This window comes from Jaculus jaculus, chromosome 3 (genome assembly GCF_020740685.1).
Source record: "Jaculus jaculus isolate mJacJac1 chromosome 3, mJacJac1.mat.Y.cur, whole genome shotgun sequence".
Lineage (NCBI taxonomy): Eukaryota > Metazoa > Chordata > Mammalia > Rodentia > Dipodidae > Jaculus > Jaculus jaculus.
The window spans coordinates 93,609,593-93,635,511 of NC_059104.1; the positions used below are offsets into that span (position 1 = coordinate 93,609,593).

Below are 25,919 nucleotides of genomic sequence, written 5' to 3' on the forward strand. Positions count from 1 at the left end.
TAATAATTTAAAGTCATTATCTGAGTCCATTCGGGCTGCTATACCATAAAACCACAAACCAAGTAGCTTAGAAACAACAGTATTTCTCATCACTCTGGGTCTGAAAGTCCATCAAGGCCATCAGCAATTTCGATGTCTGGTGAGAACGTCGTGCTGCATACAGATGGCACCTTCTCATACCTCCCCCCCAGGCTGGAAGAGGCAAGGGATCTCTGTGGGACCTCTTTCATTAAAGGCACCAAGACATAATCCCCTCCTCAAAGCTGACTTCCTGCTACCATCACCATGGGCATAAGAATTCCAACATATGAATCTGAGGAGCGACATAAACATTCAGACCGCAGCAGTCATTAAGAGGATAAACTATGGTAATACATGGAAAGCTCTTGGCGTCATGCTTGCGACATTATAAGCATTGAACAGTTACTAGTTAGCATTGTGGTCACTGTCACTGCTGCTGAATTCACATCTGGTAGAGGGGAGCAGGTGGGACAAAAGGAGAGAGTGTTACTCCTGCCTCCAAGGACTCCATCTAGTGCCTTAAAGAGTCTAGCCCTCCCCCCCAAAAAAAAGAGTCTAGGCCACTTCTGCTGTTTCATTCTAGTCCAGTCCTGTCTGGATGCTGAGCCTGGAGCAAGTGATTGTTGAATATCTCTCTTTCCCCCACCCTCATGGAGGACCACAAGTTCTAGCAGGACAACTGGGAACCACCCAAACTCTGCCATGTCTCTGCTATGTGGCATGAACAAGTGACCTCATCTGCCTGGGCTCTGGGGCTCTGCTCTGTCTGATTTTAGATTAAATCCACTCTAGACTTCTCTGATTTAAAACAAAACAAAGGCTCTTTCTTATCCCCCTCCTCATCCAGCAGAAGTTTTCTTTATTTTATTTTATTTTATTTTATTTTATTTTATTTTATTTTATTTTGCTTATTTGAGAGAGAAAGAGGCAGACAGAGAGAGAAAGACAGAGAGAGAGAATGGGCGCATCAGGGCCTCCAGCCACTGCAAACAAACTCCAAGTGTATGCAACCCCTTGTGCATCAGGCTTATGTGGGTCCAGGAGAATTGAACCAGGATCCTGTGGCTTTGCAGACAAATGCCTCACCCGCTAAGCCATCTCTCCGACCACCCCCTCACCAGCAGCAGTTTTCTCAGGGGGAGCAGGAAGGCCAAGTGGCGATGGGATTGCCCTTCAATTGATGGTCAGGTTGCCCTGTGATATTGTGGTTGTGGAATGGCTCACAGGAAAGCTGGGGTGGGCCCACAGCCACTCAGGGCATCTTGGGGAGGGGCTGGCTAGAGACCAGTGGAAGAGAGAGCACCTCCACCTCTCACCAGCATTGCTAGAAGTGTTGTTCCGCGAAGTGTTAGGTACTAGATGAACTAGTGAGAGGCTCTGAAGATGGCAACTGTAATGGCAGCTGATGCTAATGTCAGTGGTGCCCAGGTACTCCCACACCTACTGAGACCTCAGGGCCCACTTCTAAGCTTGGTCAGCTCCCGCTCAATGCCCCACTGCTGGGTTTGAAAGAGCAGCCAGGCTGGAAGCACCAAGCAATGCACAGTCTAACCTCCCAGAAGCAAGGAGGGGCTGCCTGCCAGTGGGGGGGGGGGGGGGGCTTGGTGCATTCCTGGATCCATCAGTCTGAAGCACAGGGGACACCATGGAGAGCAGCCAACCCAGGTCCCCTGGCTGGCTGTGTCCCATCCTCTAAGCTATCTGAAACTTTTCTTTTTTATGAAGTGTAACCTGCACCGGCCTCTCCCTTACACATCTTAACCTCCTCCAGGCTATTGATTTCTCATTCTATTAAATCCTCCTCTTTAACTCTGGCCCTTAAACTCTCATCTAAACATGTATTTACTGCTAGCCACCCTCCCGGGTCAGCACTGGGTCTCTCAAGTCCTGGGGATGTGCTCCTCTCTGCTCCCCCCCTGGAGGCCTCCAGGGACGCCCACCCTAAATTGGGAGCTCTGAGTGTAGAGCTTATTGTGTGTCCAAATTTATGGACAGGAAACTGAGGCAGCAACGACTCACCTACGTCTCCTGAATCCACACCTGTTCTCTTCCACTGATCCCCAGGCAATCCCCTCCCCAAGATGCCTTGGGACTGTGGACATACCTCAGCTGCCCTGTCAGCTGTCCAGAACCAGGATACCACAGGGCAACCTGACCACCAGTTGAAGGGCAATCCTATCGCCACCTGCTCTTCCTGCTCCCCCAGAAAAAAAACTGCTGCTGGATGAGAAGGGGACCAACTCCCAGGAGAGGAGGTTGACAGCAACACAGAGGGGAAGAGGCAGGCCAGCTCACGGAGGAGGTGGATCCAGATCTCACAGTGATCGTGTTGGAATCGCCCGGGCCTCCCAGTGCTGAGCAGCCTGTGCTCTTCCCTCGGAGTCAGAACCGAGTGAGAAAGTAAGGCCAGGCGGGCGGGGAGCGCAGCCCTGGGCGGTTGGACACCAGAGGGTCACAGGATCGGGACCTGTGCTCTGACCTTGGAGCTCGGGACACCATCTGTCCCCCAGCAGCCCTAAGCCCACATGGGCAGCCTGAGATTTCCACCCCCTCCCCACCCCACCCCCCGTGGCAAACACTGGCTCAACCTGAGTTGAGACCCAGTAAGTACAACAAATATTTACTCCCATCTGCTCCAGATGAGTGTGAGGAAGGCTGAGATGAGTGAAATAGATGTGGGGGGCCTCTCCCTCTGACAGGAGCTCGACTCTGTTCCCAGGGGGTGACAAAGACAGAGCAGTGAGGGCCGGGTACAGGGGCTGGGTACCAATGAAGTGAGGGCAGCAGGGCTGGCAAGAGGCTAGGAGTGGAGCCACCGCAGAGCGGTCCCTCACCACGTGTACCCGGGGTTCTGCCGCACCCAGGACTGCTCAGCTGCTGTCCAGGAACCCCCGGTCATTCAGCCCGGTCCCCAAGACTCCAGGCAGTCTGGTCAAAGCACTCCTCCTGCTGGCTTCCTCTTTTCTAAAAGCCTCAGCACCATTCTCCCTGGGCTCCCGAACTAGAAATCTCAAAGCCATCCCAACACTTCCTGCTCCCTCATCTGCTCTATCCAATCTGTCTGCACATTCTGCTGTGCCTCGAAAATGTCATTCAAGTCCCCCCTCCCATGCTGTCACCCCCTCCTGGCCCTCAACCCCTCTTTCAGCATAATGCTCCTCTGCCCAAGAAGCTTCAACAGCTCCCCAAGCCTGCTGAAGCCGCCCAAGCCTTTTCCTTGTGGTCTGCAAGGTCCTCTGGAGTTGTTAGTTCTGCCTACCCCGGCCGCTCTGGCACCCACTACACTACTTGATGTGAAGACCCACAAGGTCTTCACCTGCTCAGCCACTCTGCCCCTCACCTGGGCCCCTCTGCCCTTGCTCTGCCTGTACACCCTCCTCACCGGGACATTCCCCTCAATAGGCCCTCCCCCCCCCGCCCCTACCAGCTCCAGCCCACACACCACTTCACGTATTTACCAACACACGGACATCAACAAGCAAGTCGTCATGGTCTCCCCAAGCTGACATGCTCTCCCCCAAATCCCACCCCCCCCCCGAAGGAAGGGTAGCACTCGGCCTAACACTGAGGGTCTCAAGTACTCTGGCTGCAGGTGAATGGAGTGTCCCACTCTTCAAAGAAGACCTGTGGTGAACTGTTTTATAAACTGTCTGTTTCTGCTTTTGAAAGCAAACGGCACCCAAGTGTAAGGAAGAAGCTGAGGTCTGCAGCCCTCACTGGATTGTGACATGGGACAAAGCAGAGCCCCATGGGGCATCCTTGCTCAGGTGCAGAGACCTAGGTGCTCACATCTAACTCGCAGGGTAGCTGAGCAACTGAGCAAAGCAAGTAGAGTGTGCAGCCAATAAGATGTCAAACTGACTCCTTCCCTCCATCCCACAATTTACCCAGCCTGGTACTGTGTGTGGTATAAGACTGTTTCTCGTACGGGATTTGCTCAACATAAGGCATCCCCTAGTTTATGTAACACAACGTTCTAATAAGCATTTTCATGAGCAGGGCCAGGTTACAGGTGTTCAAGGGTGGTGCTGCTCCGTCAGGAGCCCGAGGATGTGAACATGTGTCAGGCAAAGGCCTTGTTCCTTAAGGGATTTGCTGTCTGGGCGGAGTTGCAGCGGCAGGTCACCTATGCAGGACTGGAAGCTGACCCAATCCACCAAGAGGGAAGTGTCAGGGGGGCACCGAGGGACACACACAGCCCTGCCAGGACTACCCCTTCACAAGGGGCATCGTATCCCCATGCTCTCAGGTTCTGTAAAGCCAGCCCTCCAATGCAGGTACGACTGACTTGGTTTTGCAGATGTGGAAAGCGAGGCTTGCAGAGGTAAGGCAACTTGTCCAAGGTTGCCCAGGTGGTGATGCAGGGTTAGGAGCCCAAGTGTGTCTCCAGTGAGGAGCTAGAGCCACCACCCTTCCATGCTGTACATGCTCCCAGCCAGCTGCACTGGGCAGACTGGGCAGGGTGGGCATGGATGGAAAGGAGGAAGATCAAGGGAATAAGCGAGAACATATGGTGCCCATGCTAAGGGGTGGGCAGAAAGAGATTCCAGAGGCCATAGTACACAAGCGGGGAGCCTTTCAACCCCCCAAGCAAAGGCCTCTAGTCTGCATTCCAAGCCCAGGTTGCTAAGGGCTCCTGAGAAGACTCTCCCTATGGGGAGTCAAAATCGTCAGCCCCACAGGGAGGAAGCAAAAAGCTGATGATGGAGAAAGTTAAGGGGTGCACAGAAGCACAGGACAAAAGGGGGATTTCTGAGCACTGAGACCTTAACAAGCAGCAACGACTCACCCAAGAGCCCAGGACCGTGCCTACAGGTCATTCGACCCCTCTGAGCCTCAGCTTCTAGGGGTCAATATGCCCTTTGCAGGCCCGCTGGCCGAGTGGAGGTGGGCCTACATTGCAGCTGTTCCTCTGAACAGAGTTTGGAGGTCCTCAGAAGTCTGTCACACAGAAGCGATTAGTTACACTACAGCCGCATGAGAGAGGCACTCCTAGGGCACATAGCAGCTGCTCTCCTCACCTACCCCTAAAGGCTCCTCGTGCTTTTCCAGCTCACCCAGACCTGGGCTTCCCGCCTGCCTCCAACCTTTGGAGGCTGAGCTCCCCAGACCTCCTGCCTCCTTACAGCAGGGCCGTTCTCCCTAGAGAAGGGTCCACTTCTCTCCCAACGTGGGAAAGTTGCATTCTGAAGGGGTCCAAACTAGAAAGCAAGAGCTTAGGGAAGTACTTTCCAGTGCTGAGACAGATGCAGCCGGTGATTAAGATGTCCAGCGGATGCGACAGCACGGACACCCAAGGTCCCTGTCCCCAGCCTCCGCTCCACGGGCACCCGGCAGCCTCTTCCCTCCCAGGCTGAACCAGCCTTGCCTCTGAGTCTCAAATGACAGGTCCACGGGAGGACACGGGGTGGAGCTGCAGTGACTGGCAGGAGGCTGGTGGGCAAGCCCAGGCCATGCGAAATGAACAAAATAGAGAAAATTAAACAAACCCAGACACTGTAACGTGTGCGTATTAGATTAACTCTACAAAGGGTCATGACCTTGAGGAACACATCCAGCCAATGAGGAGAATAATAAACCTGACTAATGATGAAGCATGAGCCACTTGCTTCAGCAAATAAAGCCTGCCTGAGGAAGCCCAGGGGAATTCCAGGGGCTTCCTTTTCTGGCAAGACTGGAGCTGAGCGGGGCTCTCCAGCCCCTTGCTGCTGCTACCCAGCAGGCAACACTTCAGGGCCAAGGCAGGACTGAATTGCTCTCTCGCATGGCCACAGTCGACGTGGACAGGCCAATCCCAGGGGATGCAATGCCAGCAATACTGCTGGGTGCTCCTGGGACTACCCCTACCACCAGAGGACCCGTGGAGAGGTCGTACAAGCAAAGGTACGGCTCTTCGTCCCTGGCATGCCACAGTCCCTATGGCCAGTCCTTAGAGCTCTCGCTCAGGTGTTCAGAGATGCCCACTGGTAAAGCATGGGGGCCCAGGCCCAGAAAGAGCTCCCCTCCTCTTTCTAGACAACCGAAGCCCCTGGGAGACATGCCCAGGAGAGCCACTGGAGGGAGGCAGGGAGGTGGCACCGTGTGGCATCACCAGACAACAGCACCAAGAGGAAGATGGCAGCATCAAGTACAGATGCCAAGAGCCATGCAGTCCAAGGTCCAAGCGGGGACCAGCTCAGCCCGCATTGCCCGGCCCCTGCCAGGCAGCCTGGCCAGAGGGCCCTAGCCAAACCCTTGGCCGCGCCTCCCCCACCCCACAGCCCTCCTCCAACTCTCCCCAGGCTCCTCTTCCTCCCGCACTTTCCTCAGCTCCGGGGAGCCTGGGGAGCGAGGCACAGGTGCTCTCTGTGCCCTGAACCCCCTTATCTCGTCTGTTGCCAGCGCGCCCTCCACCCGGACCGGGTTGGATCCCCTCGGGCTGGGCTGGTGCTCACTGGAGAACATCGCCCTGGCTCCCCTCCCCCTCCCACGCCCAATGCAGGTCTCCGGAGTTTCTCCCTCACTTCCCACTCGGGTGAACTAGGGTGGGATGGCTGGCAGCCCTAGGAGTCGCGGGAAGGAGGGTCATTTCTGATAGGACGCGGGCTCCACCAAAGCAAGAAGGCATGTAGGCTTGGGGCTGGGGGGTGTGGTGGCGGTGGCCGGAGTCCAGGGCCCGGGCAGGGGGGCGGTCAGGGCAGCTGGCAGCGAGGGGAGCCGCGGGAGGGGGGACGGGGCTTCGGAACCGGGACTGCGCCCGAAGAGGGACCTTTAGAGGGGCATCGCGGCGGGCGCCGGGAGAGCCCGAGGGTGACGAGGTGGGGGGGGGGGGAGAAGCGCCGGGGTGGCGACGGGGCCGTCATCCCTGCAGGGGGCAGAGGCCGGGCTGCGAGTTGTGCGGGGAAGGAGGAGGACCCGGCGGGAGCGCCGAGGCCCGGGGAGGGATGCGGAGGGGCAGAGGCAGGAGGGGATGGAGACCGGAGGAAGTACGGAGCGCGGCGGAGCGGCGCTGGGCGGTGGGCGCAGACCCCGGAGTGCCCGGGGACCGAGCGGCCGGAGGCGGGAGCGGGAGGACCGGGCAGGGTGCGGGCCGCGGCCCGGAGGGGAAGAGCGGCGGAGACGTCAGAAGTCGGGGTGCGGCGTGGCGGGGGGCCGACGCGGAGGGGCGCGGGGGGCCGGCCGGGCGGGGGTCTGCGCGGCGGGCCGGGCTGCTGCCCTTACCTGGCGGCTCCGCACTCCGGGCGCGCTGAGCCGGGGGTGGGGGAACCGGGAGCTGCTCGGTCGGCCGGCCGCCGCCGCCGCGGGGCTGTTGTTTTCCTTTTTTTTTTTTTTTTTTCTTCCGCAGCCGCGGCGGCGGCTCCAGCCCGATCCGCCGGCAGCCGAAGGCAGAGTCTGTGTCCGGCTGCGAGCGAGCCGGGAGCGGGGAGCGCGGGAGGCGCGCGGCGAGGCGAGGCGCGGGGCGCCGCCCGGCGGGCAGCGTGGGAAGTGCAGCGGCCCCGCGCGCGGCCGGCCGGAGAGGGAGGCGGGGAGGAGGGGGGCGTCCCTTCGAGGCCGCGGACACCCCGCGCAGAGCCTCGCCAGGCGCCCCGAGCTCGGACGCGGGAACCGCGGGGCGGCGGCGGGACCGAGCGAGCCCGGCCAAACTTGCGGCCGCCGGGATCGGGCCGAACGGGGGCGGGGAGGGGAGGGCTGCTGGCGGGAAGGCGGGCGGACGAGCCGAGCTGGACCCGGGCGAGGGGTTCGCGGGCGCTGCGGGGAATCGACCTCCGGAGGGGAACCCGGGCACCCTGCGCCGCCCTGCGCAGAGATGCTGCTGCCCACTCTGGTCCCTGAGTTCAATTTAGCCCGGTCGGCTTCGACGGGCAAAGGGCGCCTCCTGGTGGCGGTGGGGACCACGCTAGGGAGGAGCGTGCCCTTTTACTGAACGCTGGCCTGGGTGCGGAGATGGAGAGCTGGAGTCTTTCCAGACCGGCAAGACCACATTGTTCTCAGAGTGCAGAGCAACCGCTTGCATTTGGTAGTTCAGGGCCCTGGTTTATGCAGACAGACAGGTAGGAAGAACTTTCCTCTCAGCTACGGACGACGCGTTCCAAGCTAGCAAAGGTCGAAGGGTCCAGTCTCAGAGCACACACATGGAGGAAGGGGGCAGGACCAACAGGACTCCAAGCTTCCTGGCTCCCTGTTCAGGGATCTTTTGACTACATCCTAGCCACCTGCCAAAGGACGCTGGAAATGGGAGGTGGAATTGGAGTCCCAAGGGACATGTGGTCTGCTCAAATCCGTTATCTCCTCCTTTCTAACCCTGAGTCAGTCAGTCTTGGACAGACCCGCAGTTCATCACAACAGCCATCTTCTCCAGCCTGTCTTCACGTCCAGCCATTAGCAAACCTGTGAAGGCTCTGTTACTGGACGGAGCTGGGTTTGGGACATAGACAATATGTGGACTGCAGAATATTTGTTGGCATTGCCTTCTCCGGGGCAGGTCAACAAGGCTCAGCTAGTACTGAGCTTCCTACTGGTGGGAGGAATGTTGATAAAATTCTACTTTCTTCCCCCCACTGCTACACTGAGCTCTGTAGTTCCTGGAGCAGCCTTGCTGGACAGGAATTTCTGTGTCGGTCAGGACTGTTTCTCCAGTGCAGCATTACTTAGCACTTACGGTGTTAAGACTACTCCCTCTCACGGGAGTGTGATTTCCAAAATCCTGCACCTCTGTTGGGAGGCAGATGTCAAGGTGAGCCTAACCCCATCTCACAGATGAATTTAAGATCACCTGTGGCGAATGAGCTCCGCATAACCAAGGCTGTGTAGCTCCATTTCCCACTCTAGAACTTACTGTCCTCAGTTTGCAAGAAGGAGCAGACCAGCAACATGGACAGCAAGTGCCTTGAGCTAGCAGGAGTGAAGAGCTTCGCCGTGAACAGCACATTCTCTCGGCTTCCATTTTGGCTCAAGATAAGGGAAACCAGCTAGTTCATGTTCTCCAAACTCTGACAAGTATGGCTGCTGGTCTACTACTGGAAGTGTGTAAGATCAGCAAGACCACAGAGGCTTCGTGTCTGAGAAAGAAAAAATATTTCCTGTGACCCAAGGAAGAGGCTTTTTGACACCTCCCCATTTGCTGCTGGCTAGAGCTCCCTTTAGCTGTAGTTGGTGAGAACTCTGACTTCTTCCCTTCCTACACGGGAGATTCTTCTGGAAGTCTTTGCCTCTAGAACCAAGAGCCTCTTAAAGCCAGAGGGTAGGGGCTGGAGAGATGGCTTAGCGGTTAAGCGCTTGCCTGTGAAGGCTAAGGAAACTGGTTCGAGGCTCGACTCCCCAGGACCCACATTTAGCTGATGCACAAGGGGTCGCATGCATCTGGAGTTCGTTCACAGTGGTTGGAGGCCCTGGTGTGCCCATTCTCTACCAAGGTTTTGTGAGATATGCTCTACTTCTCTCCACCTATATTCCTCATAGCCAGGGCCACTTGCTCAGCAAAGTTCAGCAAACTAACTTCCCAAGTTCAGTTCTAGAGGTGGTAAGGAAGTTCACTCCATGTCATTGTGAGGGAGTGGGGGAAGACAAGGGGACAGGGAGCTGTCCTCTCTGATCAGGAAATGAAAAGTAGATGGGTGAGGTGGCGCACGCCTTTAATCCTAGCACTCAAGAGGCAGAGGTAGGAAGATCACTGTGAGTTCGAGGCCATCCTGAGACTACATAGTGAATTCCAGGTCAGCCTGGACAAGAGTGAGATCCTACCTCAAAAGAAAAAAAAAAACACAAAAAATAATAATAATAAAAAGAATTGAAAGGCAGAAGGAATGAGGAATGAATTCCTCCTATAGAACTGTTTGCCCAAAGCATCATTCATGGCCAGCTGCCTTGCTAGGCTGAACGGACAGACAGACAGGACTCTGTGTGCCTGGCCATTGTGATTATTAGCTGAAAGATCCAAGTTCTTTGGTGGCTGGAACCTGCTCAGGTTTGTCCTTCTGGATTTATTTTTAGCTCCTCCTCTCTTTGCATTTGCCTCAGGTACAGTCACAAAGAGAACTTGACCGTAATTACTTACCATGTCTTTTTCAAGGGCCCTTGTGAAGGCTCACCACAAGTTCATGGTGGCCTAATGCATAAATCAGGGGTAACTGAGCTATCCAGTAGTGACCCAGTGACTTGGCCTGACACTGCTTAGTGGCTCATGCCATCATCCTGTCTCTATCTCTTGGGGACTACTTCATCCATCTTCTAAAATGACTCCTGGTCTTTGGACTGGTTCCTTGCAACACATTCTCAAATGTCTATAAGAGTGAGGCACCTCTGTGGCTTTATGCCCCACTGACAACCCTTCTGTTACCCTGTATGCTCTGTAAGATACAACTGAATCCAAACCTTCTCAGCACAGGTCCACAGGCCCTGCTGACTTCTGCTCCCACATCTTCTGCCTCTGCTCACCTTGTACTCCACCAGGACCAATGCTCTCTGAGTCCTCTGCTCACCCTACTTTATGCCTCTGTGCCTCAACACACTGGAGTCTGCCTGGAATCCCCCACCCCGAACACACAGATATAGAAGCAAATTTTTACCCTTCAAATCTCAGTTGAGAAATCCTTTCTGCCAGGAGCTTGTCAGATCTGGGGATGCAGTCCCTTCCTGACAGAATGAATGCCTCCTTCTCCAGGCCCCTCTTGTGCTTGTTAGAGTTTATGTTCACTTACTTGTCTCATGTCTGCTGTAACAGACTGTGAACTTACTCTCCCACATTTATGCTTTAACTTCTGCCTTCTTTGTATTTTTGCCTTAGGTATAGCCATGAAGTGGAATATTTGATCTTAAATGTACCTATTTTCTTTTCCCAAGGTCCCTTTGAAGGTTTGTCACGAGTTCATAAATAGAGTGCAGACTATACAAAAGAAGGGCTAACATGTTCTCTCTCATATGTAGATCCTAGCTACAGATGATTGGGCTTCTGCGTGAGAAGGAAAATACTTAGTAGCAGAGGCCAGTAAGTTAAAAAGGAGACATAAAGGGAAGAGAAAGGAAGGGAGGAGGGTACTTAATAGGTTGATATTGTATATATGTAAGTACAATGATTGAGATGGGGAGGTATATGATGGAGAATGGAATTTCAAAGGGCAAAGTGTCAGGGGGGAGGGAGGGAATAAAAAAAAAGAAGGGCTAGTGGAATCTACATTCTGGCAAATCTGATTAGCTTCTGTCAGTGATCCCATGAAAAACTAGGTCCTCACTATGCATGACTCTTTATGACTCTCGGCCAAGGTTGGAGCTCATGTTGGAGGAATCGGAGGTGGAGGCAATAAGAGCATGACTGGATGTCCATATTGCTGTGAAGCAGCATAGTTGATGAGAACGCTTCTCTTAAACTCCAGATTGAAGGGAAAGAAATGCTCTGTCCTTGTCACCTGTTCATTCACAAAGGCTAATGTCTACCAAAACCAGTTTGGAAGTAGAATTAAAGTTAGAAACATATTTTGATTTTCTTACTCAGGCCTGATAGGATGAAATAAAATAGTAGCTTTGGCCAGAGACATTATGCACAAGTGTTGGCAAAGAACAAGTGTACATGGCATGTGGTGGAGACGTTCATAGCCCCTGAGCCTCATGGCACCATATTGCCCAGCTAAGCTAATTAAAACAGCTATGTTCCATGTTAGACAGCCAGCCACCTCCCCACATTACAACTTCCCTCCCCCAACACCTCTAATCTCTGTTTCATTAGTCCAGACCTAAAAAATGCTGTTCGCAAGCCGGGCGTGGTGGCGCACGCCTTTAATCCTAGCACTAGGGAGGCAGAGGTAGGAGGATCGACATGAGCTCGAGGCCACCCTGAGACTACATAGTGAATTCCAGGTCAGCCTGGACTAGAGTGAGACCCTACCTCGAAAAACCAAAAAAAAAAAAAAATGCTGTTCGCACTGAAAGGAACATAAAAATTCAGGTCACCCTTGATGGCAGAACACCCCGCCTGAGCTCCCAACCGTCGCTCCTGCCCAGGGTGAGAAGCCACCTCATTCCTGCCGTGTGTCTCTCTCCAGTTCTCACTGGGCAGGGGAAACAAGCCACCTTGGCAATTAGTTCAGGAAACCTTTGGTGTGGATTATGTGCCAGCCACAGGGGCAAAACAGAGGACAAAACACATGCAGGGCTTGCCCTGTGGATTTCACAGTGAAGGGCACTGGGCATTGTAGGTGAAACTGTGATACCAGCTCTGTGCTATTTTGCACACAGTTAATTGTTGCATAGTCAGTGTATCGTCCAGGCGAATGGGTGAGCGTGGGTGAAGCAGGAGTGAGTGTGCTGCATGGCAATTCAAAGTCTTTAGCTCATACTGGCTAGGGTGAAGACACTAGATTCTCCATAGAATCTTCCACAGACCTGCATTGGAGCTGAAAGGGTACCCCAGGGCACTGACCTGGGAAGGGAGCACTGGCACCCATTGGTACAAATAAAAGCTTAAAATCAGCAACAGAAGGGCTCCATATCACACTAGCCTTTTTCTCGTGATACGCTTTTTTGTACATTGTGATACACTTTCTTGTTGGTTATTTTTTAATAATTACGTTCACAGTGTGTATTCAGCCATGTTGATACCATTGTTAGCCTCCTCCCTGTCCTCCCCACTCTGCAGGGACACCCCTTGTTGGGGAATATGGGACATACATTATGGGGGTGGCCATCAATTATGGGGAAGAGGCAATGTCTCTGTGCATAATGTCCCAACATGTGGCTCTAACAATCTTTCCGCCCCCTCTTCTGCAAATTTCCCTGAGACATGATGGATTTGTTTTAGGTCTACTTCAGTGATGAGGTCTTTGGAGCCTCTGTGTCTCTGGACATCTGGTTTGGTAGGAGTTGAGTGTTCTCTGTGTCTATCTCCTTCACTCTTGTGGTGGTACCAGGTTCACCAAGAAAGTAGCACTCTTGCTCATTTCCCCACTCTATGGTTTCAGCTGGGGGCCATGGTGAGATGCAATGGGCTGATTCTCTCCTCAGGTTCTGTGTCCATCTGTTGGAGAAGCAAAGTCTCCAACAGAGAGTGAAATCAGCACCAGATAAATGGGATAACCATTATTATCTTAGAGACATTTTAATAGGTGTAGGCCGTCTTTTAGCCATGATTGGTGGGCACTTGATAATAGAGAGTGGGCTCATTTTTGGAGGTGGTTTTGAATTGTTTCCCAGCTCCAGCGATGGGTTTCATTTCACTGAGCATATCAGTTAGCCAAATCAAGAGCTCTTGGTTACCACCATGGCTGTATGCCACTATTGTACTTGTGTGAGTATTATGATACACTTTTTTAATATTTTATTTTTATTTAGTTGAGAAGAGAGAATGGGCATGCCAGGACCTCTAGTAGCTGCAAACAAACTCCAGATGCATGCACCACCTTGTGCATCTGGCTTATGTGGGTCCTGAGGAACTAAACCTGGGTCCTTTGGCTTTGCTGCCAAGCACCTTAGCCTCTGAGCCATCTCTCCAGCCCTTGGGATACACTTTGTCCCTCCATATGTCCCCTCATTTATTCAGTTAGGCGAGGCAGGTTTCTTTCCACTACATTAGAGAATTAAAACATTCAGGAAGAAGAGGCAGAGCTGGTTTGAGACGTGTGCCTCCTGGCCCCAAGCAAGAAGGCCACCACCTGGAGGAAGCGAGGCAGAGACCACAGTGGGAAGCTGTGGATGAGTTAATTCAGGTGGGGAAGAACATGCAGGAGGGTTACAGAAGCTGCCGCCCCCATCCTTTCACCATCTGCATTCTCCATCCCTAGGAATGGCCACACATCCGAGCAGCAGGCAGGAGGATGGGCAAGGGCAGTGTGTGCTACCGGGGGCGAAGCCTGACCCCCCCACCCCCCGAGCAGAGGCAGGCACACAACCAAGAGCCCATTGTCTCTATGCAGTGCCCACCCCAGCATATCAGAAATAAGGTGGCATGGGCTGGAGAGATGGCTTAGCAGTTAAGCACTTGCCTATGACGCCTAAGGACCCCAGTTTGAGCCTCGATTCCCCAGGACCCATGTTAGCCAGATGCACAAGGGCACACACCCCTGGAGTTCATTTGCAGTGGCTGGAGGCCCTGGCGCGCCCATTCTCTCTCCCTCTCTCTGTCTGTCTCTCCCCCTTTCTCTCTGTCTGTCACTGTCAAGTAAATAAATAAATAATGAACAAAAAAATAAAAAAGTAAGGTGGCAAATTCCTTATTGCCCCAGGGGTTGGCATATAGAATTTAGCCAGAATAAAGTTTGTCTAAATGATATTTTCTCTGAACTATCTTGCAATGACATAGGGATATTTTGAGGTTTTTTTTTGTAAGTGTGTGTGTGTGTGTATGTATCACATATATTTTGGCATGCTTATGTATTTCAACATAACACTGTCCAATACTCTTTTTCAGCTCAATAGAGTTACCATTCTTTAAGTAGCTTCTATCCACCAACACAGTTAGGCACTATAGGGGAGAGAAAGAAAAATTGGACAAGGTTTCTACTTTCAACAAACATAGTCAGGTGCATTTAATTTGACCTCATAAAGGAAAACCTTTAAATTATATCTCATGCAACTTTAAGGGCTTGGGCTCCCTCTGAGGAGTGGAGAATAGCAAAACAATACAACAGCAAGATTCCTATTCATCCAGGATCAGTGTTTAGCAGCCCAGGGTCTGGTAAACTGAGGGGTGGCTGAACTGCTGGGCCACAGTGAAATACTAGAGGATATGCTTCCCCTGCCAGCTGGCTGGCAATGAGAGGTTCATATTGAGTACTTCAGGGGAAATGTAACTATTTCCACTCTGGTCCTTCTGCATTTCATGTAAGAAGATCTCAACTTTCCAAGAACTCAGTTATCTAAATTTGAAAAGAAGAAATAGTTTTATTCAAATAGTTAAACTCAAGCTGGGTGGGTGTGGTGGCACATGCCTTTAATCCCAGCAGAGGTAGAAAGTAGGAGGTAGGAGGATCGCTGTGAGTTCGAGGCCACGTTGAAACTACATAGTAAAATCCAGGTCTGCCTGGGCTAGAGCAAAACCGTACTTAAAAAAAAAAAACAAAAAAAAAATTTAAGCTTATCCCTACTATGTTCTACCAGGACCAACAGACAGGCAGCCACAGAGAGGCTTGTTTTAGCTCAAATAAGAAAGGGTTTATGAGCTACCTCAGGACGTAATGATCTCCCTAGTACTGGACATCTACAAACAGATGGATGGCCATCTGCCAGGACTTAATGAAAAGGTATTTCAACAGTGGCTCAGGAGGTTGTCTGGGGTCCTTTTCATCTCTGTCTCTCTTTTAAAAAAGTATTTTTATTTACTTATTTGCAAGCAGAGATAGAGAGAGAATGGAAACGCTAGGGCCTCCAGCCACTGCAAACAAACTCCAAATGTACATGTCACTGTGTATCTGGCTTTATGTGGGTTCTGGAGAATCAAACCCAGGTCCTTAGGCTTTGCAGGTAAGCACCTTAACTGCTGACCATCCCTCCAGCCCTCCTTCCCATCTCTTAACTTGGATTCCCACTCTGCCTCCCTGGCCCAAGGCTAAAAGGAATTGTGAATTTGGAGCGGGGAGGGATGTGAAACTTCTTATTGAAGGTAAAACCTTGCTTGTGACCCTGGGTTCTAATCCCAGCATCCCTTTTCCCAGTCAATACCACAAACAACTTACCTATGTATTTGGGCCTTGTTTTAGATTCATAAGCACTTTTCCATAAGTGCTATGGAGATGCTCAATGCTGGGGAATGCAACAATTATCTAAGTACTCTATTGACCAAAGCAGTATTATTGACATACTCAAGTGTTACCAGAAAAACAGCATTAATGGCCGTATTGAGAAAGGCCATCGATTCACAAAAGAGGGAGACAGTTCCAAAATAATACCAGATGGAATAAATGACCTCATGTTTTATTAAAAAAAAATGACTCCTTACAACAAGCACACACATACACATTGAAGAATGAAAACAGTCGGCCAAGTAAAGATGGGAAAAGTATCTCCACATATCTATTGCTTTTATGCCCCGAGTCAGACTGCATCTCCTGCTAGAGGAAGAATGGTCTCCTTCAAGCATTTGCCAGCATTAAGCTTGCGGGTGAGGCTCAGCGCACACAAAACACAGTGCTCCTCAATGACAAGTGACTCCCAGCTCCTCGCCCCCATCTGATGCTGTGCACTGCTTTTTGCATGCTAACTAACTAAGCCCAGTGTTGTCTTGAGTGTAAATACATGGCGGGGAAAAGGAATAGAGACACGCAATTGTAAAGCGCAAACAAGGTAAACACAGGTAAAAATATCTATACACATTTAATAACCAGAACAGAACATAAATCTCTCTCCTAACCCAATACAGACAAGACTTTTATTGTCCAGCGCTGAGATAAGGTCTGCTTTGTGCCGTGGTTTGCTGAAAAAGTACCTAGAGGAGGAAGGAGTTCATTACACAGGAGGTTACTCCTGGGGCTGTGTTTGCAAATAACAGTTAATTTCGTAAACAATTGGTGGTTTCTTGGTGCCAAGCACTGTCCGTGGTCCCGAGGATACCTCTGTGAGGAGGTAGGGGCCCTGTGCCCAGAGCTGGCTCACCTACGGTGGCACACAGACCAGAAGCAGTGCCCTATATATTCTTAGGGGGGTGGGCCCCACTGACTCCCATCTTCAGCTCCCCACTGCTGCCCGTGCATCTCACAGAATAAGAGCAAGACCGAGACTCAGAAAGACAGCTAGTAACGTAGCTCTGTGGTACAGCACTTACCTAGGATGCACAAGGACCTGGGTTCAATTCCTAGTACCACAAAGTTTGAGGGAATTATGAGGAATTAAACTAATGATTATCAAAATAAAATGAATGTGCTAAATGTCTTCTTTTATATATATTGAAACATACTCGTTCCTGTCAGTGGTCTCCAGGAAACAAGAATGTAGAAGGGGAATATGGCATGGGAAAAGAGGTCTACAGGAGCAGGAGAAGAGAACAAGTGCAGGTAATAGTTGGGGGAAGAGAAATAAAAATGTGGTAGAAGGAGGAGCTCAGTGGTAGAGTGAGTGCTTAGTTTGGGTTTCCATGCTCGGCACATAGACAAAGTATCAAGTACATGAATAAATACATTTGGACACATATGTAAAGTGGTTCACAGGAACTTAAGTGTGCTCGAGAGAAATACTTCAAGTCAGCTCTAGTTAGGTTCACAGTCCATCTCACTGCTTGGAATCATAACTTTGAACATCTACGCAGCACTTCACAGTTTACACTGCTCTTTTACAGCCACCAGTAGATTGTTTCCTCACTCAGCCCTCTCCGTTGTTATCGTCTCCGAGACAAGAAAATGCCAGCTTAGTGAATTATGAGTCTTCCCTGGTTTTAAATAAGCAGCACCTCTTTGCAGCACTGTCGTGGTCTAACAGCCCTGCCTGCCTGCTGCGCACGTAGGACCTGAGGTAGGAAACACCTTCACTGCACCAAGCGCAACCACCTGGGACCTAAAACCAAGCTCTGGCTTCTACAGTTCCTGAGTGGTTTCTTGCGACTGAGCCATGACACCAGCTTTGCTGTGGGCCAGATGAAAACATCAAAACAGACTGTGCACCATGAAAACCAGGTGAGACCAAAATAGCTGGAAAATTCAACCAATCACTTAAAATAAAAGTTAAAAAAAATTAAGATGGAAATTAACTTAACTTTAAAAAACAGTTCAGGGGATAGAGAGATGGCTCAATACTTATCTGCAAGGTCTGAGAACCAAGGTTCAATTCCCCAGTACCCATGTAAAGCCAAGTGCACAGGGTGCATATGCATCCGGAGTTTGTTGGTAGTGGCTAGAGGCCCTGGTGTGTCCTTTCACTCTTTTCCTCTCTCTCTCTACTTCCCCCTTCCTCTGTCTTACTCTCAAATAAATAACTATAAATAAGTAGGGCTGGAGATATGGCTTAACAGTTAAGGTGTTTGTCTGCAAAGCCAAAGGACCTAGGTTCAATTCCCCAGGACTCACGTAAGCCAGATGCACAAGGTGGCGCATGCATCTGGAGTTTGTTTGGCGTGGCTGAATGCCCTGGCATGGCAATTCTCTGGTTCTCTTCCTCTCTCTCTCTCTCGAATTAATGAATAAAAACACTTTTTAAAAAAGAATTAAATACATTTAAAATACATACACACACACATATATAACTATATAACTATATATATATATATATATATATATATATATATATATATATATAAATACATACATAGATATATAGCTATATATATATATATAGTTCAGGCCAGGTGTGGTGGCAGTACACACCTTTAATCCTAGCACCTTTGGAGGCTGGATAGAATTTCTGTGAGTTCAAGGCCAGTCTGAAACTACATAGTGAATTCAAGGTCAGCCTGGGCTAGAGCGAGACCCTGACTCAAAATAAACAAAACAAGAGAAGAAGGAAGAAGAGAAGGAGGAGGAAAAAAAGGAGGAAGAGAAGAAGGAGGAAGAGGAGAAGGAAGGAGTTCTAAGGTATTTTATTCAGTTCACTCTTATTTCTGCTTTGTTTTATATATGTGCCTGGTTTCAGATATGTTTCCCTCCACTGTCAGGATCCATTTTTTTTATTTAATAGGAAATGCTTGGAACATCCTCCCTAGGATGATGTGCATCATGCGCATGGCTGTTTCTGTTGTTATTAGAGGCTGAAACAATGTGTAGACAGAACATGACACTACGCTTAACAAAGCACACACTAACATTTAATAAATATTAGATAGTAAAACTAGACAAATTACTTGAAAGTCACAGTAACAAAAGACTGTCACTAAGCACAGAGTCAGGTGAACAAGGCGCCAGCCGAGGTGGATGGTGCGGGAAAGCTGTTATGAGAGCGCGCCCTCAGCGTCCAGCCAGATGGAAGAGCCGGACAGCAAGGCTCACCCTCACCATGGCAAGAGAGCTCTTTTGTTCAGCTCTTTTCCCTAATCACAGCTCACATCTAAATAAAGAAAATACAGCACACATGATCAGAAATCATTTAGAATTAATGAAAAGCCACAGTGTAGGGCTTTAACCACATTATCAGAGGCTGAGTCAGAGGAAATGGAAACACCAAATTATCAACAACGGTATGAGATGGAGAGAGAGAGAGAGTTCAAGCCAGAAGAGATGTGTCCTGAAATTAAACTTGGTTTCCATGCTAATTCAGAACTGTTTGTTTGGGAGCTGGAGGAAGAAGAAACCGCTATAGTTTCCAGTAGCGAAACTGCTCGTTAATATCCTAGCAAAGCAATAACCTTGGATAATAGGAAATATTATGATGTCTCCAGAGAACAGACAGAAATTCAGATTTACTCTCCCATCCATGGAGCTCAGCTTAATGCAATATATCCAACAGAGCTAAATAAATATCAACAAGAAGGTTAAAACATTGATTAGGAGAAATACTTCACACTACTGACATCTGGAAGCAAACAGACCAGCGACAAGGCAGGCAGGCAGATGTCCGGTGTTTTATTTCCTCTGGAAGGAACGCTGGTGATTTGTGGTCTGTCTGCCCCGTGGGAAGAGAGAGTGAGGAGGTGGGGATGGGAAGCCGAGGGAATTCAAGGTGGGAGGGGACGCTCCCTTGGTGCGAAGCTGTTGAAGACTGCTTCTATTGGGTTTATTACAGTGTTTTATGAAGCAATACAAGAGCCATCTTCAGCTAACACCAGGATTGACTAGACACATAATAGAACAAATGGCTTATAAAAGGTTGCCAAATCTTCTAGATGACTGAACCTAAGTAAACTGTCTTCCATCTAGGCTTCTGATGCCACGTCATTTCATAGCATTTGTCTATTCTTACCCCAAACAAGGAAAGGTAGTCAGAGGTTAGGATAAGAACCAAAAAACAATTCTTTGCGACTTTCACACTTTACAAACTAGCCTTTAGTTACGAAAGAGCACAGGGATGGCGGGAAGGACCATACCAGCTGCCGGGTGCTAAATGAAACTGGTTTCCGGGGCGGGAGGGTGGTTCCACGGGCAACGTGTGTGCTGTGCACGCACGAGGACCCTGGTTTGATGTCTGGCACTGACACAAAAGTCGGGTATAGTGGCGCGTGCCTGTAACCCCAGTGCTTGGGAGGGGAAGCAGAGATAGGAGACTCCCTTCCTTGGGCTTGCTGGCCAACCAGTCTGGCCAAATCAGTGAACTCCAGGTTCGGTAGGTTTTCAGACTCGGTCTCAAAAAAATAAAGTGGAGTGATTAAGGAAGACACCTGATATTGACCTCTGGTCTCCACATGCATGGACATGCATGAGCCTTGCACACATATGTGCCCGTGCATACAACCGTACACACATGTGCACATGCCAAGAAAGAAAGAAGAAAAGAAGGAAGGAAGGAAGGAAGGAAGGAAGGAAGGAAGGAAGGAAGGAAGGAAGGAGTGAAAGAAACTGCTGTCAACTCTAACTCCTGTTGGATCTTAGGTGAGAAAGGGGGAGCCGTAAACCTAGACATGAAGCTCCCGGGCTATCTATCTGACCATCATGTCTCTTCATATCCAAAAGCCCCTTTTATCTCTTGTACGTGGAACACACACCTCTTGAAAGGAAAAACAAAGTCCCTGACAAACTGACCCAATATAAATGCATTGGTAGATCCTAATGAGATTTTTCTGGAAAGCAAAATCAAGCCATACATTTTCATGGCTCATTCCAATTATGTTGTTGTCCTCTTTCCCTCAACTGGGCACAATAGACTTTGTGGACTCAGGCAGTTAAAAAACAAAACAAAACAGGAGAGTAATTGAGCTCTCACTGAGTACTTTATGTCACGAGGAGTAGGCAAGAAATCATGGAACATTAATTGCCACCATTTGTCAAGTGGGTACTGTGTACTAGGCACGATACATTTCCCCTACACTGCTGCCATTTCATAATATGGCTTGTGAAGTGAGAGATGTTATCACATCTGTTGTGCAGATAATGCCTTTGAAGTATAGTGGAGTTAACCATCTTCCCCAATGTCACAAACTCAGGACTATCTGATGTCCCAAAAAAAGACTCTCTGTCCAGTGAGAAACTTTGAGACAATGGAATTAATGTGAGTTCCCTATGGCTGAAGTATCCCAGCTCTGGTATGGGCAGTAGAGGCATGATGGCACTGGTCACTGGGCATGGGATCAGAGAGGTCCTTTGTTTTCTTCCAGCTTTTCTCCCCATGCTGGGTGGGCATTGAAGCCAGGGCCTCCTGTATGCTAGGCAAATGCTCTATCACTGAGCAACATTCACAACTCTGTGGTTCTTTGCTTATTTATTTGTTAAGACTGGATCTCATTAAGGGACTCAAGCTGGTATCGAATTCCTATTCTCCACTTCCCAATTCTCCTACCTCAGCCTTGAGAGCAGCTGGGGCTACAGGTATGTGTCTCTGAATGGAGCTCCCTAAAATTCACCATCCAACAATGTAAAATTCAGGGCTGGAGAGATGGATTAGTGATTAAAGGTGCTTACTTGCAAAGCCTGACGGCCTGGATTAGATTGTCTAGTACCCACATAAAGCCAGATGCACAAAGTGGATCATCTGCAGTTAGTTTGCAGTGGCTTCTCTCCCTCTCTCATTCTCTCTCCTTTCAAATGAATAAATAAAATATTTTAAGTGTAAAATTAACTACTTTTTGTATATTCTAAAGTTAGCATAGCCATGACTACTAATTCCAGAACATTTGGGTTTGGCATATTCTCATTTATGTTATTCCAGAACATTTCATTGCCAAATTCCCAGTAACAGCCTCCCAGCTTGCAGCAACTACTAATCTCTTTTCAGTCTCTGTGAATTTGCCTATTCTAGACATTTCACATATATGAATCGTATGTGTGGCCTCTGGTGACTGACTTCTTCTCTTGGCATGAGGTTGTCAAAGTCCAGCTCCCCTGTGTGAATACTGTATTCCTTTCTGTGGTCAACTAATCCCATGCAGACCCCGCATTCTGTTTAGCTTTCATCAGCTGACAAGCTCTAAAGGGCTTCCAACCATAAGTGTCTGTGAACAAGGTCCAGTCCTTAATCCAATGGGAGGAAATCACATGTGTCTGTCAACTCCATTTGCTGTACGCGCAACTTCATCTAAGCTGATGAGACGCCACTGACCAAAGCCAGCATGGGCAAAGTTAAGTTCTACTTACCATCAAGGTCTTTCTCCTTCTTTACACAAAGATCACCCTTAGGATATCAGGTCAGTTTCCACTTCCCCTTCTCTTCTGTGCTGCATAGTATCTTCTGTGGCAATCAGGGTAAATTCTATGTCAGTTACACCACTTTCTCCCTGGTACATCACTTTATCAAACGTAGGTTTTAGATGGTCCAATAACCTTCTACCAGACTCTTTGTAATTCTCCTTTTCTGCTCCACCCTACTCCACATAATCCAGCTCCTGAGTTGTTTTTTGGTTGCAGGGTATCACTATGTGCCCCAGGCTGGCCTCGTACTCACAATCCTCCTGCCTCAACATCTGGAGTTACAGGATAACAGATGTAGTACACTACTGTGCCTAGCTGACTATATATTTTTTGCTGTGTGTGTGTGCGTGCGCGCATGCACATGCCATGGTGTACATATGAAGAACAGAGGACAACCCTCTGGAGTTGGTCCTTGGCTTGCAGTGCTTTGGGGCGGGGTCTTCTTCATTCATTCTAGTTGTTTCTTTGCTGCTGTGCTCATTGCTCCCCAGGCTAAGTGGTCTGCAAGCTACTGGGAACTTCTCCTGCCTCCATCTCCCAGCTCACAGTCCCAGCATCAATATGCTGTGGTTACAGAAGTCTATCGTGGCTTTGGGCTTTTCTGTGGGACCTGAAGAACCAAATCTGGGTACTTAGGCTTGAGTGGCAAGCACTTCATCCACAGAGCCATCTCTCCAGCCCCTGTAAGGACAGGGCAGTAACTTGTGGTTGGAGGAAATGAATAGGGTGAGCCTGAAAAGATGATGTGGGCAGCTAGACAGGAAGAAGTGTGTTTCAGTCTTTTGGAGAAGCAGAGACGGAGGCAAGAGAAGAGGCCTCCAGTAGTGAGCAGAGGAAAAGACAGCTGGCTGGATCAATAACAAACATCTCCAAAACTGAGCAGAGCTTAGTGTCACTGGAGCAGCAACTACTGAGCCAGTGTTGGCTGGTGGACAGCAAGTGGCATGGTGAAAGCTGTCTCTTGGGGAGGCATGGATGGGTAGCCATGTGTGTGACAATCGGACAGCAGGAAGAAGCAACTTTACGCAGGTGTTCACTTGTGAAGATGAATGGGAAAATGACCCAGCTATGGCGGGAATACAGCAATGGGTACATCTGAGAGACAGTTGAAAAGAAGAAATCCCAGGGTCTAGTCGCAACACTGTCAATGATGCTGTTCTTTCATCCTTTCTCCCTAAGGTTTACAGTTCTTCCTTTTTTTTTCCTTCAAACACCCAGATCCTGCTATGAGCCCTTGTTTTCTAGAACAAAACTGGGAATAAGTTAGCTAATTAACCAGTGGCCTCTTTGGTCACTGCTGCCAAAGTCTGTGGCTCCAGAGAGCAAGACTCTTGCTTGTTTTCACTGCTCAGCCTTCCCAGCTTTGACTGCGGTTCAGAAAACACACCTCTGAGCAGAGGAAGGGAAATGCTGACCATGGAGGTAAATCAGAACTCACATTTAAATGTTCCTCACTATGGTAGTTTGAATGTAGTTAAGCCTCATACTTGATCTGTGGCTAATGGAGCCTTTGGGAGGTGGGGCCTTGCTGGAGGAGGTGTGTCACCAGGAGCAGGTCTTGGGACTTTATGGTCCAGCCCCCTCCACCCCGTGCCAGGGCTAGCTAGCTCACTCTTGCTGCTTCCTTCCTGTTGTAGTACAAGATGTGATAGCCAGCTATCCCCTCCTGACGTGCTTTCTCCACTATGATGAAACTTCCCCTTGAAACTAAGCTGAAATGATTCTTTCCTTCCATAAGCTGCTTCTGGCTGGGTGTTTTGTCCCAGCAATGAGAAGGCAACTGCTAAACCCACATGTATCCATTAGATTTCAAATACCCCCTCAGAGAGCAAACATTAGGCTCCTTGTATTACAGCCGAATGAATGTTACGAACTGCCCAAAGTAGAATTTATCCCCCCAAAGAACAATTTCTAAGATAGTTTGAGGTATTGGATTTTTTTTAAAAAGTTTTCACCTTCAGTAGTTGGTAAGTTAAAGGAAGTTTGGTCCCACAACTCTTCCCTTTACTCGAGCTATTTGTAAATATTTGATAGCAAGTTCTCTGGGGCTTATTTTTGAAGGTTATGTTTGATGATGCCTTCTTTGCTTGCCAACTCACCAATTCAGCTAGCTTGTATTCCAGGGACACACCTTTTGTGAACCCTCTAATTTCAAAAGCCTTTTTAAAAATTACTGTTATATTTATTGAGGGAAGTACAGAGTCAAGGAAAGGCACCCACATGGCTAGAGATCCCATGTGGAGGTTCTGGGGACAAAAGCATGGAAAGAAAAAAGAAAGTTCAAGGAGCTCCTGCCATGTGGGGATAAAGGAGCTCATGTGGAGGGTAAGGCCTAGGTGGCCCCTCCCGGCTGACCAAGCCAGCCCAGGCCCAAACACAGGGAGAAGTTTCCAAAGTGGACAGAGAGACTGCCTAACCCCTTGCAAAGGTATTTATGAACTTATGGTGGTGGTCTGTCTTCCAGCTCAGGTGAGCTAGAGGGACAGCTGGCTGGTTAGGGTTAGGGGCTGTCTCCGAAGAGGTTAGCCTTGACACTAAGTTCTGGGGGCTGAACTTGACCAACAACAATGTTTAAATCCTATGAAAGACCTCCCTCCCAGGAGGGGTCCTGGTTGTTTGTGGAAAAACAGGTCTAGGGAAGTTGGCAAGAGATAAGAAGTCAGATCATCTTTGATTTCCAGCAAGTGCAAACTTTCCTGCCCTTTTTTGCCTTCAGGGGTCCAGTCACCTTAACTGTAGCCCCCCTCTCTCTGTTCCCCCTCCCATGAGAAGACACTCTAACTGCTATTAGAGGAGGACAAAGGGCGATGATCTTAGATCATGAACTATTTCCTGCTGAATGGGGCACGAACTTGTTTGTGGCAGTTCTCTCTCCCACAGAGGGGAACTATTCTAAAGGGCTCTGAACGTGTATTGATGAAGTGCTGGAAGATTGTCTTAGAAGAGAATGTTGGGGAGAAAGAATACAAGTAAGGAGTTAATGAGAAGTGAGCACACAGCAAACTGGTTGCTATCAGGGTTTCCTTTTATGGACTTCTAGGCCTTGGGGAGCATTTGAGGGAGCCCAGGTAGATGGAGTTGGATTGTTTTAGGACCATCTGAGCATGAGCTGGCTGAGATTTTCTTCCAGAACTGTTCATTGAATGACACAGTAGTGTTTGACATGGCCTGAATCTGTTTCTACATGGCTTATAAAACAGATATTAGCAGAGTTACCAGGAATAGATGTACAACATTTAACCTTGATAATGGTGAATATACCATATTTTGTATATAGTCTTCCAGAGTGTACTTTCTCAAATTTGTCCTGGGGGTAGCCAGGGCCAAAGGTTGGTACCATAGAGACCTTGGGTGTCATTAAAGGCTTTACAAATATATTTTTGGCCTCAGGACTCACTTAAGGATGCCCTGGCACAAGTTAGAAGAGATTCACCATTGTTCCCAGTAAAAGGAAGTCTTTTGAATTAAGCGACCCTTGGTCAGAGTCATCCATATGTTCTACATTTGAAAAAAACCCTTTTGACATCTGTGGTTGTCTTTCCTTATTATAGAATTAGAACCATTAGAGATGGAAACAACATGTCTTAAGGCCTTGTTTCCCCTCTTGGAAAGCTCTTGCATTGTTTAATAGGTCGTTCATAATTTTGAGGTATCCCTCTACATTTGGTTATACATTTCTGAGTGTTTAAGACCAAGCAGATAGCCAAAATTTAATCAAGGATTAATCTTGGAGGTCAC

General features: G+C 49.3%; 1 protein-coding gene across 2 annotated transcripts in view; it reads right to left on the minus strand.

The window, feature by feature from the left end:
* Window positions 1-7,300, minus strand: part of Grik4 (glutamate ionotropic receptor kainate type subunit 4) — a 464,253-nt gene extending 456,953 nt beyond the window's left edge. Inside the window, exon 1 of one of the 2 annotated variants that reach the window (XM_045145696.1) lies at window positions 7,222-7,300. The gene's annotated coding sequence lies outside the window, so the exon portion shown is untranslated. The remainder of the gene's footprint in view (window positions 1-7,221) is intronic. The other variant, XM_045145697.1, reaches the window with a different exon arrangement.
* Window positions 7,301-25,919: the final 18,619 nt, after the last annotated feature.